An 18,399-nucleotide genomic window follows, 5' to 3' on the forward strand; every position below is an offset into this window, starting at 1 on the left:
ACAACACTGAAGAAAGAAATCAAGGAAGACACAAACAAATGGAAACATGTACCATGTTCATGGATCATCAAAATATCCATACTACCCAAAGCAATTTATAGATTCAATGCAATACCTATTAAATTACCAATGGCATATTTCACAGATATAGAACAAACACTTCAAAAATTTATATGGAACATAAACAACCCTGAATAGCTGCTGCAATTTAGAGAAAGAAGAGCAAAGTAGGAGGGATCACAATATCTGATACCAAACTGTATTACAAGGCCACTGTAATCAAAACAGCCTGGTACAGAACAGGGAGCCCAGAAATAAACCCAAGTTTCTATAGTCAATTAATTTTTGACAAAGGGGGCAGCAGTATAAAATGGAGTAAAAATAGCCTCTTCAACAAATGGTGTTGGGAGATCTGGACAGCTACATGCAAAAAAATGAAACTCGAGCACCAACTTACACCGTAAACAAAAATAAATTCAAGATGGATAAAAGACTTAAATATAAGTCATGACACCACTAAAGTCCTAGAGGAGAACATAGGCAGGAAAATCTCAGATATTTCACACAGCAGTATTTTCACTGATATGTCATGTCCCCTAGCACAAGGGACATAAAGGAAAGAATAAACAAATGGGATCTCATCAAAATAAAAAGCTTCTGCATGGCTAAAGAAAATGGTATTAAAATAAAAAGAGAACCAAACTTATGGGAAAACGTATTTGCCAATGATACCTCAGACAAGGGTTTAATCTCCAAAATATATAAAGAACTCACACGACTCCACTCCAGGAAGACAAGCAACCCAATTAAAAAACGGGCAAAGGACTTGAACAGATACTTCTCCAAGGAGGACACACAGAGGGTCCAGAGACATATGAAAAGATGCTCAGCATCACTAGCCATCAGAGAGATGCAAATTAAAACCACAATGAGATACCACCTCACACCGGTCAGAATGGCCATCATAAACAAAGCAACAAACAACAAGTGTTGGAGAGGTTGTGGAGAAAAAGGAACCCTAGTGCACTGGTGGGAATGCAGACTGGTGCAACCACTATGGAAAACAGTATGGAATTTCCTCAGAAAACTAAAAATGAATCTGCCTTTTGACCTGGCAATTCCACTGCTAGGATTATATCCTAAGAACCCTGAAACACCAATCCAAAAGAACCTATCCAACCCAATGTTCCTAGCGGCACAACTTATAATAGCCAAGTGCTGGAAGCAACCTAGGTGCCCATCAGTAAATGAATGGATCAAAAAACTATGGTACATTTACACAATGGAATTCTATGAAGCAGAAAGAGAGAAGGAGCTCCTACCCTTTGCAACAGCATGGATGGAACTGGAAAGTATTATGCTAAGCGAAATAAGCCAGGCAGTGAAAGAGAAAAACCATATGATCTCACCTTTAACAAGAACCTAATCAACAAAACAAACAAACAAGCAAAATAGAATCAAAGACACTGAAATTGAGAACAGGCTGACAGTGACCAGAGGGGACAGGGGAGGGAATTTCAAGGGAAAAGGGTGAAGGGTTTGTACAAACAATTATAAAGGACACATGGACAATAACAGAGCAGGGGAGAGGGAGGGGTAGAAACAGGAGGGAGGTAGGGAGGACTGGGGGTTGGGCTAGGGTGGGGGTGAAAGGCAGAAAACTGTACTTGAACAACAAAAAAATTAAAATAAATTTTTTATAAAAGACATAACTGAATGGAAAGCCAAGATAGGAATGGGAGAGCAGAAATTAGAGCATGTCCTCAGGGTCAGAGGCATGTCATCTGTTGCCTTTTTCTAGCATGTCCTTTTCTGATAGCAAAGCCCATCTCATTCTCTTTTGATTCTAGCCTTTGGAACCAAGACATCAATCACATTTTGAGGAAGCCCAAGTCTCATGGACAGAACACATGAGGATATTCAAACTACAGCCCCTGGTAGGCCCTCAGCCAACAAGCAGAATCAACCACTAGACACAGCCTTCAGATGACTTCAGCTCGGCCTTCACATCTTTCAACTGAATATGCCCCAAGGCAGGGGCAGCAGGGACAGCCATTCTGCTGACCCTGTCTAAATTCTGGACCCACATAAATTGTGAGAAATCATAAATGATTTTTTATCATTTTTAAGCCACTGTGTTTTGGGGTAGTTTGTTACATAGCAATAGATAACTAATACAAAATCCAAGAACAAAATTATAAAAGCTAATTAGCTCAAATGCTAATTCTAGTCAACTGATAGCTGTCTGGAGAAAGTCTCATCGGGCTAAGCAAGGAAGAGAAGATGGAATTAAATCAGGGATGTCTGCCATGAGTGTGGAAGTGGGAAGCGACAGCACTTGTTTTTTATTTTCCAATCCTTGTCTAAGACAACTGATACGGACCCAGAAAAAAAAATAAAAAGGAACATTCAAAATGAAAGGGAGAAAAAGAAAGGTAGAGGAGGTAGCAGAGAAAGAAATGGGCTTGGAGATAATACATAAAGGTTCAAATCTCAGCTACTTACCAGCTGTGGGGACTTTATCAGGTCATCTAACATCTCTGGGCCTCAGTTTCCTTATCTGCAAAGTCAGGAATGTTGTGAGGGTTAAATTAAATGAGATCATGATACAAATATATGGCAGTAGGTTCTCATCAAATGGGAGTGTGGTGGGAGTCTGGTGGGAGTCCTGGCTGAGCCTAAGTAAACTTTGGGTGCGTGGGATGAATTTGAGGCAGATCTGACTTTCAAAAACAGCATTGAGACACAACATTCAAGGCTTTCCTAAAGCTTTGTTTCCCAAAGTGCATTCTGTGGAATAGTAGGTCTATGGAATGTTAACAGTATGATCTGGAAATACTGGTTATGTGGGATCTTACTAGGTGCTACACAGATAAAAAGAATTTGCTTACACCTACCACTTACCAAATGACCCAGCACTCAATCTCATTCCTGGGGACTCATCTTGGAGAAGTGAAAATGTATGGTCACACAAAAACCTGTACATAGCATCTCCATTCATAATTGCCAAAGACTGGAAACAAACCAAATATCCTTCAACAAATAAACTGGAAACTGTGGTACATGCATACCCAGCAATAACAAAGCCCTAGCTATTGATACATGCAACACGGATGAGTCTCAAAGGTACTGCCCGGGTGAAAGAAGAAAGTCTCAAAAGCTACATAGTGTGTGTGTATATATTTCAATTTATATGACATTCTTGTAAAAGAGGAGAACTGTACTGGTGGAGAACAAGTCAGTAGTTCTCAGGGGTTGAAGGCATAGAGGATGGGATTGTAAATGGATAGTATAGTACAAGGGAGTTTTGGAGTGTGATGAAACTATTCTACATCCTGACTGTGGTGGTGGTTACATGAATCTATATATGTGTGAAATTTCACAGAACTGTTGCCAAAAAACAAAATCAAAATTTTTAAATCAAATCAAAAAGAGTTCACTTAAATTTGGGGAAATTTGGGGTTAACGTGAGATAGGGCGCTTTACAACAGGACTGCTCAGAGCCTTTCCATGCTTTAATCACATATTAAATTTAATATATATTAATTTAATATTTACTTAATCACTAATGAGCATCTATGATTCTCAGAGACTAGAGAGAATATGCAGCATTTCCCTAACTTATTGACCAAGGAATCTTTCTCTCTCAGAGTATCTCAGGAACCTGGTATTTCCTAGATTCGCTCTGGGAAATTCAGATCTGGTATCGGGTATGAGCTTCTGCCTTGATATCTGGGAGTTAGGTAAGACTAAACTGGCAGGTTGCGAATCAGGTACAGTAGATCTTCCTTATCCATGGAGGATTCGTTCCTAGGTCCCCAGGGGAGTACCTGAAACTGTGAATAATGCCAAAATCTATACATATATATACACATACATACACACATATGTTTGTGTGTATATGTATATATATATACATATATAGTGATTTTTCCTATACATACATACCTTTTCCTATACATACATACATAATTTACAAAGTGGGTACACTAAGAGACTAACAATAATTACTAATATGGTAGAAAAATCATAACAATATACTGTAATGAAAGTTATGTGAATTTGGCCTCTCTCTCTCAAAATACCTTATTGTACTGTACTGACCCTTCATTGCGAGGTGATACAATGCCCACATGATGAGATTAAGTGAGGTAAGTGCCATAGCATTAGCTTACTATTTACCTTCTGACCATACTACACATACCATACCACACATAACAGCACTTTAAGGCTTCTCTTTGGCATCTCCGAATGGTCAGCATCACCACTCCTGCACTTTGGGACCATTATTAAGTAAAATAGGGTTATTTGAACACAACGTCTATGATACGGCAACAGTCCATCTCATGACCAAGATGACTACCAAGTGACTGAGGAGCTGGGATCCAGCATCTAAAGCTCCGATACACTGGACAAAGGGACGCGTCACGTCCTGGTCGTGATGCCCTGAGATTCCAACGCACTACTCAAAACAACGTGCAACTTAAAACTTAGGAATTGCTTATATTTATAATTTTCCACTTAATAGTTTTGGACCATGGTTGACTGCAGGTGACTGAAACATGAGAAAAAAAACCTGCAGATAAGGGTGGACTATTTTATTACTTAACACTGCAGTCTCAATGCCCTCTACAAATGCCAGTTGCAGAGATTACAAATAATAAAAAGTAATGGGTATTTCTGTGGTTTAAAATTATGTGTATATATGTATATATACATAAAATTATATATATGAAAATTAATATATACCTAGAAATACATGCAAATCTCTGCCTCAATCTCTCTCTAACATATATTTACTCATATGTACATATGCATTGAAAAACAGAGTCTAGATTCTAGATGAATTTCACAAAAAGATTGATAGTGGCTAAATCCAAGTGGAAAGATATTGGGAAATTGAAATTTTTTCCTCTTCTTGATTTTATAATTTCTAATTTTTTTCTACAAGGAATGTGAATTACTTATAAAGCAAACAAATAAAACTAGCTAAAGATTTTAAAATGACAATAGACAGAGGGGAGGGGGGAAGGGAGAGAGGGGAGAAGGGTTTTCAGGAACTACTATAAAGGACACATGGACAAAACCAAGGGGGAGGGTAGAAGCAGGGGAGGGAGGTGGGTTTGTCTGGGGTGGGGTAGAGGGATGGGGAGAAAATGCAGGCAACTGTAATTGAATAACAATAAAATAATTTAAAAATTGGGGAAAAAGATTTTAAAATGAGAAAATTAAAAAGTAAAATTAGCTATCATTCATTTGGATACCTACCATGTACCAGGAACCATACAAAGCACTTTCCGTACATTATCTCTCATTTAATCTCCACAGTTTAAGTGGGAGGCACTATCACTATTCACATTTTAAAGATAAGGAAATGAGACTTGAGGCGATTTGCCCAACTAGTATAATGTGGATTGACTTTGGAATACAATTACAGAAGCACACACACATCCGGCTACTCTCCTGTGCACTCCACTTCAGAAACAGCTAGCTCAGTTGGCAACTAAGACTCAAAACCCAGTTATGCTCATTATTCCCAGCCCCAAATATTCTAACAATTCTCTCCTAGATAACTAACCATATAGTAGATTGAAAAACTTGGCCAAAATGTTTTGGGGCTCCTTCTTGCAAATGGAAGATTCCCTATTCCTCACATCTGAGCTGATCTTGAGAGACTTGCTTGCGCTGATCGATAGAATATGGTAGGAGTGATATTCTATAAATCCCAGAGTCCTTAAAGCTTCTGCTTTCATTCTTTTGGAATCCCAACACTACCATGGCATGAAGAAGCCCAAAATGAAATACCACATGGAAAGAGAAGCTCAGCCATTTCTGCTAATCCGAATGAACATAGATCTATGAGTGATCCCAGGCAAAACAGCAGAAAAACTACCCAACAAACTCATAAAATAGTGAAAAGCAATACACTGTTGTTGGTTTAAGCCACTGACAAGAAAAAAATGTCTGAAACATTCTAAATTAAATTACAGGGGCTGGAGAGCGAGAGAAAGAGGCAGAGCAATAGTTAGGGGCCAGCTGACAAAATTGCTCACATTCCTGAATGTACAGTGGAGCTTTGAATCAACATCCAGGTGCCCATTTGGTGGATCACTAGATGCCACTGCATCCTGCATATGTATGAACTTTCAGGACTGTTGCCTGTAACTAATCAAAAGTAGTAAATATTTCTTCCTTACAGACAGTGCTCCTATCATAGAACTGCCCCCACTTCACCTTTTCCCTCCCCCATTGTCTGTAGCCAATGTGACTTCTTTTTTTTAAATATATTTATTGATTATGCTATTACAGTTGTCCCATTTCCCCCCCTTCACTCAACTCCATCCTGCCCACCCCCTCCCTCCCACATTCCCCCCCTATAGTTCATGTCCATGGGTCATACTTATAAGTTCTTTGGCTTCTACATTTCCTACACTATTCTTACCCTCCCCCTGTCTATTTTCCACCTATCATCTATGCTATTTATTCTCTGTACCTTCCCCCCCTCTCCCCCTCCCACTCCCCTATTGACAACCCTCCATGTGATCTCCATCTCTATGGTTCTGTTCCTGTTCTAGTTGTTTGCTTAGTTTGCTCTTGTTTTTGTTTTAGGTGTGGTCATTAATAACTGTGAGTTTGCTGTCATTTTTACTGTTCCTATTTTTTATCTTCTTTTTCTTAGGTAACTCCCTTTAACATTTCATATAATAAGGGCTTGGTGATGATGAACTTCTTTAACTTGACCTTATCTGAGAAGCACTTTATCTTCCCTTCCATTCTAAATGATAGCTTTGCTGGATACAGTAATCTTGGATGTAGGTCCTTGTGTTTAATCTTGGGTATTGTAATTATGATGTGCCTTGGTGTGTTCCTCCTTGGGTCCAGCTTCTTTGGGACTCTCTTAGCTTCCTGGACTTCCTGGAAGTCTATTTCCTTTGCCAGATGAGGGAAGTTCTCCTTCATTATTTGTTCAAATAAGTTTTCAATTTTTTGTTCTTCCTCTTCTCCTTCTGGCACCCCTATAATTTGGATGTTGGTACGTTTCAAGGTGTCCTGGAGGTTCCTAATAAGCCTCTCCTCATTTTTCCGAGTTCTTGTTTCTTCATTCTTTTCTGGTTGGATGTTTGTTTCTTCCTTCTGGTCCACACCATTCATTTGAGTCCCAGTTTCCTTCTCATCACTATTGGTTCCCTGTACATTTTCCTTTGTTTCTCTTAGCATAGGCTTCATTTTTTCATCTGGTTTTCGAACAGATTCAACCAATTCTGTGAGCATCTTGATAACCAGTGTTTTGAACTGTGCATCCGATAGGTTGGCTATCTCTTCCTTGCTTAGTTGTATTTTCTCTGGAGCTTTGAAGTGTTCTGTCATTTGGGCCATTTTTGTTTGTTTGTTTGTCTTGGTGCTTCTGTTACTTTAAGGGGCGGAGCCTTAGGTGTTCACCAGGGCGGGGTAACGCTGGTCACTGCGCTGTGACACTCTACATGGGGGAGGGGCCGAGAGGGAGCAATGGCGCCCACTGCACTCTCCACCGGATTTCAATCTTTCACTCTGCTACCCACAATCAAACTGGGCCCCTCTGGTGCTGGTTCCCGAGTGGGGGAACTTGTGCACGCTCTAGGCCCCTGTGGGTCTCTCCAACGACCTCTCCTGTGAGGCTGGGAGTCTCTCCTGCTGCTGCCCCAACCCCCACGGGCGTTTTCAATCAGAGGTTTGAGGCTTTATTTCCCGGTGACTGGAGCCCTGGGTTGCGCAGTCTGCTTTGCTCCCCACCATTTGTCCGGTTTATCTGTGCGCGAATGTGGGGTCGTGGGGTCTGCTAATGGTCAGACTGCCTGCCCCTTTCGTCCCACACTCCGCCAGTCTCGGTCCCGCCACGGCAATGCGAGTCCTCTCCTCCCCGGCTGCTCGTCTCCGCCCCTCCTACTGGTCTGGATGAATGTTTATTTTTTATTTCCTTGGTATCGGACTTCCTTGCCGTTCAATTTTCTGTCAGTTCTGGTTGTGCGAGGAGGCGCAGTGTGTCTACCTATGCCGCCATCTTGGTTCTGGAATGTGACTTCTTTAAAACAACTTACATCTGTCTTCCCAAAAGATAATGTATAAAAACACTCGTAAACTCCAGGACATTGGACATGCTTGTCTTCCCACCTAGCCATGCTGTTAGTGGTTTAGACTTCATATCCCAGGACCTGAGTTGGTTTTTGTTTTTGTGTGGTTTGGGGCTATTATTTTTCTTTCAGGAAAAAAAAGAAAAAAAACTTTCCTCAGTGTAACTGTTTTTGTTTACCACCACTAAGTTGTGGGGTGCTTGGTTATGCAACAAGAGCTGATACAATTTTAATTTCTCTTGTACTGGGCCCATGCTACATAGAAATACTAAAGTAACACAATGTGGTTAATATCCTTTTAGTGAGATCTTGCACTTCTTATTCTAATATATACACCAAGCCCACAATCCTTGCCCAGACAGTGATGACAGATCTCACACTCCCAAATAAACCCAAGGTTTCTCCTTTTTGAAACAGAACAATGCACAACTAAACAAATATTGGTGAGAAAGTGTGGAAGATTACACACACACACACACACACACAAAAGAATGTCAAGAGAGCTCTTTCTAAATGAAAGCAAGGAATTGTTTGCGTAGGAAATGTGTGCTGAAACCAATTAATTTTTTTCTTTGCTTTTATAGCGCATTAGGTTTTTCTTCCAAGATTTATTGAGTCATGAGACATATTAACTATGGCAGGCCGAGTTTCAATTAAAGACAGAAGGCAAGGGTCATTTACCTATAACTAAATTCTTCTTTAATAATAACAGAATCATGAGCAAAAGGAACTTGCTGCAAGAAGAATATGACAAATTGTTACCATAGCTGTCATTTTTATTCAGACACAAATGGCTCTTGACCAGAAAATCATATTAGCTCAAAACACAATATGAAACCCACTGCTAATACTAGGAAGTGTTTCTTGCATGTGGGTAATTCTTCACTGAAATCAGCAAACATGATAGGGAAAAAATATCTGAGCTTCTTGACACATTCTCTCTCTCAACAAGATGACTTAGCATATTTTAGTTTTACAAAATAACAGAAGGTTATAAAAGATTAATCAAATTCTGAAAATAAAAATTACAGCCTACACTTTAAAGGCAATATCACCAACAAAATACTGCAGTGGCACTTGGAGTCTGATGATGACAATCCTTTTTAAGAAGAAAGTGTCTCACAGGGAAAAGAATACAGATGGTATCTTGTGGCTCCTTCACAGAAGGTCACTTTGCATTCCTTACTCTCTTTTAAATGCTATCAACAGAGCACCCTCTCAGCCTTTCCTTCCTCTCCATTTCTCATATTTCTTGGCCCATTCACCTTGGTGATTTCAATCACTTGGCCTCTTCTAATTCCTCCTTTCCTTGAACCTTAGCTCTCTCTTTTCTGCCTTACCTGATACACAAAGAGTGTAACTGCTCCTCATGTGACAGCACTGCGTTTCTCTGGTGTTAGCACAAAGAAAGAATTCTCTCAGACAGGTCCAATTACCCTGCAATTTCCCATGTCCTTCTTTTCTCAAAGATACCAGTCTCTCTGTCTCTCTCTCTCCGTCTCTCTCTCTCCAAGGCATGCAATCCATGATAATAGAGTGACAGTATATTTGGTTAATGTTCAGACAGAGTGAAAGTAGACTTAATTATAAGCAACTTTAAGCGGCTCTTACAAACATTTTCCTAGAGTGGTAACAGATGTAGTTACTAACATATAGAAGTGAACATTAAATTCAAATCAACAATTACTACTGCCTACACCTGCCACACCTCATGCTAGGGATAAGAATCCACATAAGGCTTAGGCTCTGCCCTTAAAATTTGCAGGAATTACAAAGGAAAGCAAAGAATAACAGTCAACCGTTTTATAGGAAACCTGGCAAATATCACCTGAGTATCACCAATGTGGAAAGAGATTCTCAGGATGCTACTGAGCTTCTGTTTCTTCATTTAAAAAAATTAATTAAATTTATTGGGGTGACATTGGTTAATAGGATCATATAGGTTTCAAGTATACACTTCTATGATACAAGATCTGTATATTGCACTGTGTACCCACCACCTAAAGTCGAACCATCTTCTGTCACCATGTATTAGGCCCTCTCCACTGTTTCTTCTCTTCTAATATGGGCATAATGATGTTAATAATACTTGTTTCATAGGATGATTACTATTCAGGTCAGATGAAAGTATGATTTAATGTATCTTGCAACTGTGCAATTGAACTTCAATTACATTCAATCAGCATTTATTCAGCACTACCATGTGCCAGATCCTGTGCTAGAAAGATTGGAAATAGACCTGGCTGGTGTGGCTCAGTGGATTGAGCACCAGAATGAGAACCAAAGGGTAACCAGTTCGATTTCCAGTCAGGGCATATGCCTGGGTTGTGGACTGGGTCTCCAGTAGGGGGCACATGATAGGCAACCACACACTGATGTTTCTCTCCCTCTCTCTCTCTCCCTTCCCCTATGTCTAAAAATAAATAAATAAAATCTTTAAATCTTTTTTTTTAAAGATTGGAAATAAAAAGGAATCTATAATTCCTTGAAAATAGGATCTGAGGGACTAGAAAGACATGTAAAATATATATAATACATGTAATGTAAATAATATAAAATATATAATACAGTGTGACTATGTGCTGTAATGGAGATAGAGAAAATATACCAAATCTTAGAGGAGAGGTGAAATTTTCCAGCCAGGGGTATAAAGAGTAGGGAAAACAGGAAAAGGACATCAAGGGATGCTATAGAAACAGAGTACGTAATAATAAGAGTAACTATTTTTCATTAAGCCCCCTCTGTGTACTAGTCAATACATTAGGTACTTTTTAGAGAATATTCTCAGTAAATAAAGACTAGATAAAGTGTTCCCCTTCTTGAAAATGTTAACTTAGAGAGTCTGGCTTTGCAGTGGCTATCAAGTCTATTAGCCTGGACAGACTAACAGTCAATTGCCCAGAGGGAAGGGGGTGAAACACTGAAGTAAAAGTGAAAAGTGATGGGTCCTCATCCTGGTCGCTTGCTATGTGGTGCTAGGTATGTCCCTCAGCTTGCTAGTCCTCAGTTTCCTCATCTATAAAACAGAGATTTAATACTAACTGACCTTGTAAGGTTTTCAGGATAAAAGTTTTCAGGATATGGAAAAGTTTTTCAAGTTTATTGAATGTTCCTTAGGGCAAGGCCCAGGCTGGACATTCACTTACCTACAGGTAAATTTGCTAAATTATGTTGCCTCAGAGAGGTAACATAATTTAGCAAAGAAGGGCCATGGGAACTCTGCCAGTTATTTTATTAGTTAGCTACTGCTGCATAACAAATCACCCTACAACTTAGTGGCTCAAACCACAAACAGTATATTACTTTTCACTGTTTTATAGGTTGGCTGAGCAATTTTTCTGCTGGTTTTGACTGGACTCATTCATATGGCTATGTTCATCTGGAAGTGTGGCTGGGAACTGGGCTCACTTGGGATAGCAGGGTAGTTACTCCTTGTTAATGTTCAATGTTGCCATATAGAAAATTGGGCCCCTTGCTGCCAACCTACTGTTCTTTTAAAAGTTAAAATATTTGTCCTGTGTGTAAATGTATAAATGTGTGTGAGTGCCTGACTTTTAAATATTAACTAGTTTTTTACTGGAAAACACATCTATGGACTGGTTTGGGGATTTGGGCCAATTGGTGACCTCAATGGAAAGTAATGTTTCCAGCTAGCCTTTACTAAGTATCCATTCTCTTAAGATTTCTTTACTCCAAAGGGGCCATATCAGGCCCATCTGAGCTCTCTTCCTCAGTCCAGGTCCTCTTGGTCAGTGATTCTCAAGGTGTGTTTCATGGATCAACAGTGTCAGCATCACATGGGAATTTGTTAAAAATGCAGATTCTTGGGCCTGTGGATGAAAAAAAATGGGGTTCTATAGTAAGGAACCTCACAGGGTGATCTTATCATAAATTTGTAATTGGACAGGTCTTGGTGGATAGTCACACCCCAGGCATACCACTGTTTAGTAAAAGGCTTATCTTTGCCTCAAGCAAGCTCTGTCCATTGTGTCTGTGCATCTAGGTTAACACACCTTTGAAATAACCACCCTCAAGGAAGCACATAATCTTGTAATCCAATCCCTACCTTGCTTTCTCTCACCTCCATGTAATCCCTCTTTAATTTCAAATGCACACAAAAAGCTGCATAACTTATTATCTGGAGCATTTGAGATCTTGCTCCCTGGTATATGTTATTGTTTACACAATAAACTCATAAAAAGTCTTTCAATTTTGACATTTCTTACTTTAACAGTCCCCACTCCAGACCTACTGGTTCACTTGGGGTGTGTCCCAGCTATCTGTGTTCCAACAAGCCCTTAAGGTAAATCTGATGTGCACTGAGAACCAATGCTTTCTATATCTGGGAAGAAAAGGGTAAAGATACGCAGACTGCCTTTCAGAACTAGAGAAGTTCCCTTCCTTGAGCACCACCAGGCAAGCTACAGACTCCTACTTCTAGTAAGATAAGATCACAAGCCAGACTGTGGTACAGACCAAAAGGGCCATGGGAGAGTTCAGTGCCTGCTGATCAGGAAGACTTTACACCAGTTCTCCGGCCCTGCTGTGGATCATGTAGAGAATTTCCCAAAATATTGATGCTATGATCCCATCCCCAGCAATTCTGATTTAAATGGTCTGAGGTGCAGTCTGGCCATCAGGATTTTTAAGTGCTCTGCAAGTGACTCTAATATGCAGCTATGGGACTTCACTTGGGCCTCAAAAAAAGGGAGAAAAGAAACTGGTAACTGTAGATGTCTCTGGGGAAAACCCCGGGGGAAACAGAAGACTGGGAGAGTCTCACTTTATGTTCTCTTTTATAGTAGGCACTTCCTCCAGGTCTTCCTTCCTTAACTTCCAGCAGATTGGCATTCCAATCACTTCCCACAGAGCACAGTGCTCAGGAATTAAAGTAATTCAATGCTTTTCGGGGGGCGGGGGGGGGGAGTTTACTTTTTTGTTAAGTTATAAAGGAAGAAAGGGGGAAAGGGGACATAGAGAGCTGGGTAGAATGTGAAAGTATAGGGAATGGGAGGGCTATATTCTAAGCAAAAGAAACAGTTCAGACAAAAGTTGGAGGTGAATTCTGCAAGGGGTGTTTACAAATAATGAAAAACCAGTTTACCTGGATGGTTCCTATAGCACTGGAGCTCAATCTTACTGGGTTGTTTGGAAAATCAAATTAAATCATATGTGCACATTACAAGATATGGTGGTGCCTACATAGAAAGGAATGCATAGAATAAATCCTAATTTCCTTCTGAAGGAAGGAAATGAATATGTCAACCCAAAATATGCCTCTTTTGCATGTGGATCGTTTTGAGCTAAACTCAATTGAGAATCAGCAGAGGCAAGAAAAAATTTTTACCTACCCCTAACTACCTAAAAATAGAGTATAAATTTCCCCTTTTATAAAGGAAATTTATACTTATCAAGGGATTTTTCATTTATAAATGTGTCTCTGAATAGGAGGAGAGACAACTTTTATCACCTGAGAGAGTCTGACCTGTATAACCAGGCAACCTGTCTTTACCATATATTTCCACCCCTTATACCTTCCCATAACTTGCTTCCCCCACCCAGAGGGCCCAAACCCCCTTTCCCTTGTCTAGCACAGGATGGTATATAAACCTCAAGCATCTAGCCACCTCCTTGAGTCTCATTTCTTTGTGAAACTCCCATGTGTATCTATGTAATTAAAACTGTCATATTTTTGCTCTTTTAATCTATTATCAGTTTGATTTGTGGGCCCACCCAGTGAATCTAGGAGGGTAGAGGAGAAACAATTTTTCCTTCCCTCTACTTCCTTCCTATAGACCACAGGACATGAACTCAAGTGCCTTTATGTGATCCATTCAGGATCAGCCAATCGTTTCCAGGAGGGGCTGCGGGTCCAATGTTCCAGATCTTACAGCCTTAAAGAGAAACAATGTTGGCAACTAATTCCTAACCCTAGCTAGACCAAATAAATACATCTGGCCCAGGGGCTGCCCATTTGTAACTTCCATTACAGACTAACCCCAAGAAGGAAGGACATCAGATAACTCCCAGTTTTAAGCTCCCTGTGAGGCATTATGCAGGAAGACTGAGGAACCTCCAGTAAAATCCTCATTTCACACCAGCTCATACTCAATCAGCCTAACTCTCCCCAATGAAACAGCAACCTGGTGAGACAGGATCATCACCAGAGGAAGGGACAATCTCACTATGGGTCCTCAGTTTGTGTTATATAAATGAATCAAAGGACTCCATATGAAGAAACAATGACAAAGCACTCAACAGAGCACCCAGGCACAAGCAGTTCAGGAACCAAATAGTTCTGATAGGACCTAAACAGCCAATCATAAATACACAGGGAACATTCAGTCAGCACTTTCAGGTGTCATTTTCCTAGTGTGATATGCTCCCTTTGTCTCTCATTCTTTCTGGTTCAATCTATTTTGCTTGTAGATTTAATATCTCGCACTACGCCTCTAAAGAGCTCACAGTTGTCCTCTGTCTTCTCTCCCCCCTTCAGCTTCAGAGCAGGGCAGATGGAAAACCAAATAATAAACAATGACAGATATAAAAAGATACGGATATGTATGTTGCTTCGGTTTGGGGCCCCAATGAAGCTGGTCTAACAGACATAAGGGTGGAGCTACATCATCCCTACCAGAAGAGTCCAAGTATTGTTGGCTCAGACATACATCTTGTTTATAAAACCTAATAATTGTAATTCTGTTCTAGACACCCGCACTTCCCCCCTCTATTATTTTTTTTTTCATTTTGCCACTTACATGAGTCAGAAGTGACCCTAAAAGACTTGAGTCATCCAGAAGTCCAACTCTGGGAAAAGCAACATCCAACAGTCTTCTTACCCGTTGGAACCGTTTGGTGAGAGTGGGACTGGTACCCAGCCACATTCCTTGATGTGTATGGGACACAAAAGCCCTATGGAAGAGATGTTGAATACATACTACAACTGGATATACGGCAACCTTTTGTGATAGACAGGCCGAGTTCCTTTAAAAAGGCCAGACTGTTAGAAGAGACAATAGGGACCACAAAGAAAAAAATCACCATAAATGAAGGAATCTGGCAGGGTGGATGTCTTAGTCAGCTCAGTCTGTCATTTAAAAAATACCATAGCTAAAAAATATTTTTTTATTATATTTCATAAGAATGAAAATAACTGTTGAGAATCTGAGCTCGGTGCTGCTACCCTAAGTGTGTGGTTGCAATAGACTGTAAATTGCCAGATGTAGTGGGAACTTTCCATCAGATATATTATCTGGCATCTGATATTGTTGACAATTCCTTCCCTGAAATTCTCTCCTCCCTTAACTGCCTTTCCCTCTGAATCTCTCTGGCCACTTTTGTTATAGCTGAGCCTGGTGCAGGTGGAGAGGCCGTAAGGAGAGAAAACACAGGACATGCCTGTAAGAATAGCAAGAAATTGCTTACATGGTAGTACCTAGACCCTTGAGGGCTGCCAGGACCTTCCCCAGACTGAAGAGCAGCAAGTGGCAGTCCAGACTTGAGAGGGTCTGTTCTGATCCTTAAATTTTGGTCACATATCCACAAGGAGCAGAAGAAACTCCAGCATCTGTCACTCACTTTCATCCACATTTCCAGTGGCTGTTGTTGTGCTTGCTGGCAGATTTGGAAGTAAGCTAAAATGAAAGCAACCTTGAACTTGTCCAATCAGTCATTCTTGCCAGGCTTTGAACCTGGATTAGCCTATTTTAGGCTGGCCTAACTCACCACTCCTCAACCTTCTCAGTGAACCCCTCTTGCTTGCCCTGCCCTGAATTGCTGTGGTTCCACAGGAGTCCCTGCTCAGGCTTTTTCTCACTTCACTGTGTAGGCAAACCTTAAAAACCACCCAGTCCTAACAACTGCTCATATACTGATGATCTCTAATTCTGTATCTGGTGATCACAACTGAACTTTAGACTCATGTACCACAGCTTAGTATACCCCTGCAAACCCCTCAAACTCCACATGATCAAAATTGAATTCATTCTCTTCCTCCACAACCCCGTCCTCCTGTTACTTTCTCTGTCTTGGTCAGCTGGACCTCCAGTAACTTCATTGGACAAGCCAGGAAACCAAACTCTATCACCAGAGTTGACTCTGAGGTGGGGTTTTTTTCCAACTAATAAGAGAAAGTTTATTTAGAAAATTATAAAGGTAGTAGAAATGAGCCAACTGGGCTGCGCAGGCTCAGGACAAAGCAAAAGAAGGGCCCTTGGAGCTTAGAAGAGAGAAGGGCAAAGGAAACGGCCCTTTGGGGGAAAGAGGAGGAAAAAGGCAAGGGTGTGCCCTGAGAGGGAGAGCGCTTGGGTTTCCTTAATAGGGATCTAAAGGAATCACGTTGGCTCTTTTCAAAGATCAATTTCATCATTGACTTGAAGGTGTAGTATTTTTATAGTTCTCATAGGACTAGTGAATATGTCTTCAATCGGTTTTTTCTCCTCTATCCACATTGCCATATCCTTGGTTCTTACTCACATTGTGTTTTCCCTGAACCACTGCAATAACCTCTCATCCAACATCCCTCATTCATATCCTTCTAACCACTGCTGCCAAAATGAGCTTTTTGTTTCAAGTACATTTAAATACGATTTTGTTTAGTCCAGAAGTAATGTGTTTTGAGAAAAGTCCACAATACTTTAAAAGGACAATCACTATTAACACAGTATAATATATACTTCCAGTCATTTTCTTTTCTTTATTTTTTTAATGTATTGATTTTTGGAGAGAGAGAGAAACATTAATTTATTATTCCACTCATTTATGTATTCATTGGTTGATTCTTGTATGTGCCTTGACTGGTGGTTGAACCCATAACCTTGGTGTATTGGGACAACACTCTAACCAACTGAGCTACCTGGCCAGGGAGCTCAGTCATTTTTCGTCAAATATTTTTAAATATGTTGTAATAAACATCTTTGTACATGTATCTTTGTTCATATTCATAATAATTTTTTTAGGAGTGGAATTGCCTGGTCAACAGAGATGGATATTTTTAAGACTTTGAACCTATTGCCAATTACTCCCTGGAAAAGTTTTAGCTATTTCTTATACTTCTGTTAGCAGAGTGATCATTTTAATGTAGAAATCAGGTTGTTACTCATCAACTTGGAGGTAAGTTGCAGGTTCAAGAACACAGGGCCAGAGAAGGCTCAGAAATAAGGCTGCCATCGTCATTTAGGCCAGTATGTTTCCAAGTATAGTTCTGGCCCACTAGTTTTCCTAATGAACCATGAAAAGATCAAAATATGCAAGTTCTTTCTTCAACTCTTAGAGCAAATGCCGTGCAAGACCAGGGGCCTTCATTTTTACATATGACTAAGTACTTAATAGCTTCCTTCATTAATCATTAAAGTGATTAGAATTTTATATTCACAACCCCCCAAAAAGTGTAGTACTGCCAATTATTGAAAACTTTGGCCGCCACAGAAAGTTTGGCAATAATGCAAATTTCCTGCTGCACATGTGACAATATAGATTGTTGAAATTTCCACAATTTTCAAAAAGGATGCTTTTCTTTTAGGACTTCATAGTGTCTTGTTCCAAATACAGCCCTTCTGGGATGTGTTATTGCACATGTGAAATATTGTTTTCTGTTTTTGATAACTTCGTTCATGCATAAACTTTATGATGCTGCCATTTTAGATTTCTATTTTGTTCCTCTGTAATTCCTTGTTTTCATCAGGTTCTTTTCCCACCAGAAGTGGGATAGATGGAGGCATATTAGGTGTATTGTGTTGTCCTTTATGCCATTAAGTTAACATATTTGACACTCAGTGGTCTAAATGCCTCAAAATCTCCCTACCCTGAGTCTAGACTGCTTTACTAGGTTGGTTAAATACTAAAGAGGCCTGGTAAATTATTATCTATCCAATAATCAGATGTCTGGAGGAAGGGAAAAAATAGAGTGGCTGCAAGCAATTTTTAGAAAAAATGACAGGAGGCTCACAGAACCACCCTTTCTCCTCCCAACTTTCATGTTTTAAAATACTGGTCTTATGTGACAGAAGAATATATGCAGGAATATATGTTATATGGCTAATAACAGGACTTGATTAAACATTAGCAGGGCTAAGAGTTTAGCCTAGTTGAAACATAAAAAGGCTGTGTTAAGAACTGCATCAATACTATTTTATATTCAGTCCAACCTACCCAGCCACTGGCCTGTAGATTCATGAAACTCCTTATTTGAATCTGAAAGACTAGCAAAAAAGAGGAAAGAGATCTGGATAATTGTTTCTGATGATAGGTCCAAAGCTCCTTATTTTCCCATCAAGCCCTGAGAGGTCATGAT

The 18,399-nt window shown here is 40.0% G+C and overlaps 1 protein-coding gene across 2 annotated transcripts in view; it reads right to left on the minus strand.

Annotated features, from left to right (window-relative positions):
- Window positions 1-18,399, minus strand: part of SRGAP3 (SLIT-ROBO Rho GTPase activating protein 3) — a 348,421-nt gene that overhangs the window by 318,602 nt on the left and 11,420 nt on the right. For both annotated transcript variants that reach the window (XM_053929334.1, XM_053929335.1), the window contains exon 2: window positions 2,506-2,560. The gene's annotated coding sequence lies outside the window, so the exon portion shown is untranslated. The remainder of the gene's footprint in view (window positions 1-2,505; window positions 2,561-18,399) is intronic.

This window comes from Desmodus rotundus, chromosome 8 (genome assembly GCF_022682495.2).
Source record: "Desmodus rotundus isolate HL8 chromosome 8, HLdesRot8A.1, whole genome shotgun sequence".
NCBI classification, from domain to species: domain Eukaryota; kingdom Metazoa; phylum Chordata; class Mammalia; order Chiroptera; family Phyllostomidae; genus Desmodus; species Desmodus rotundus.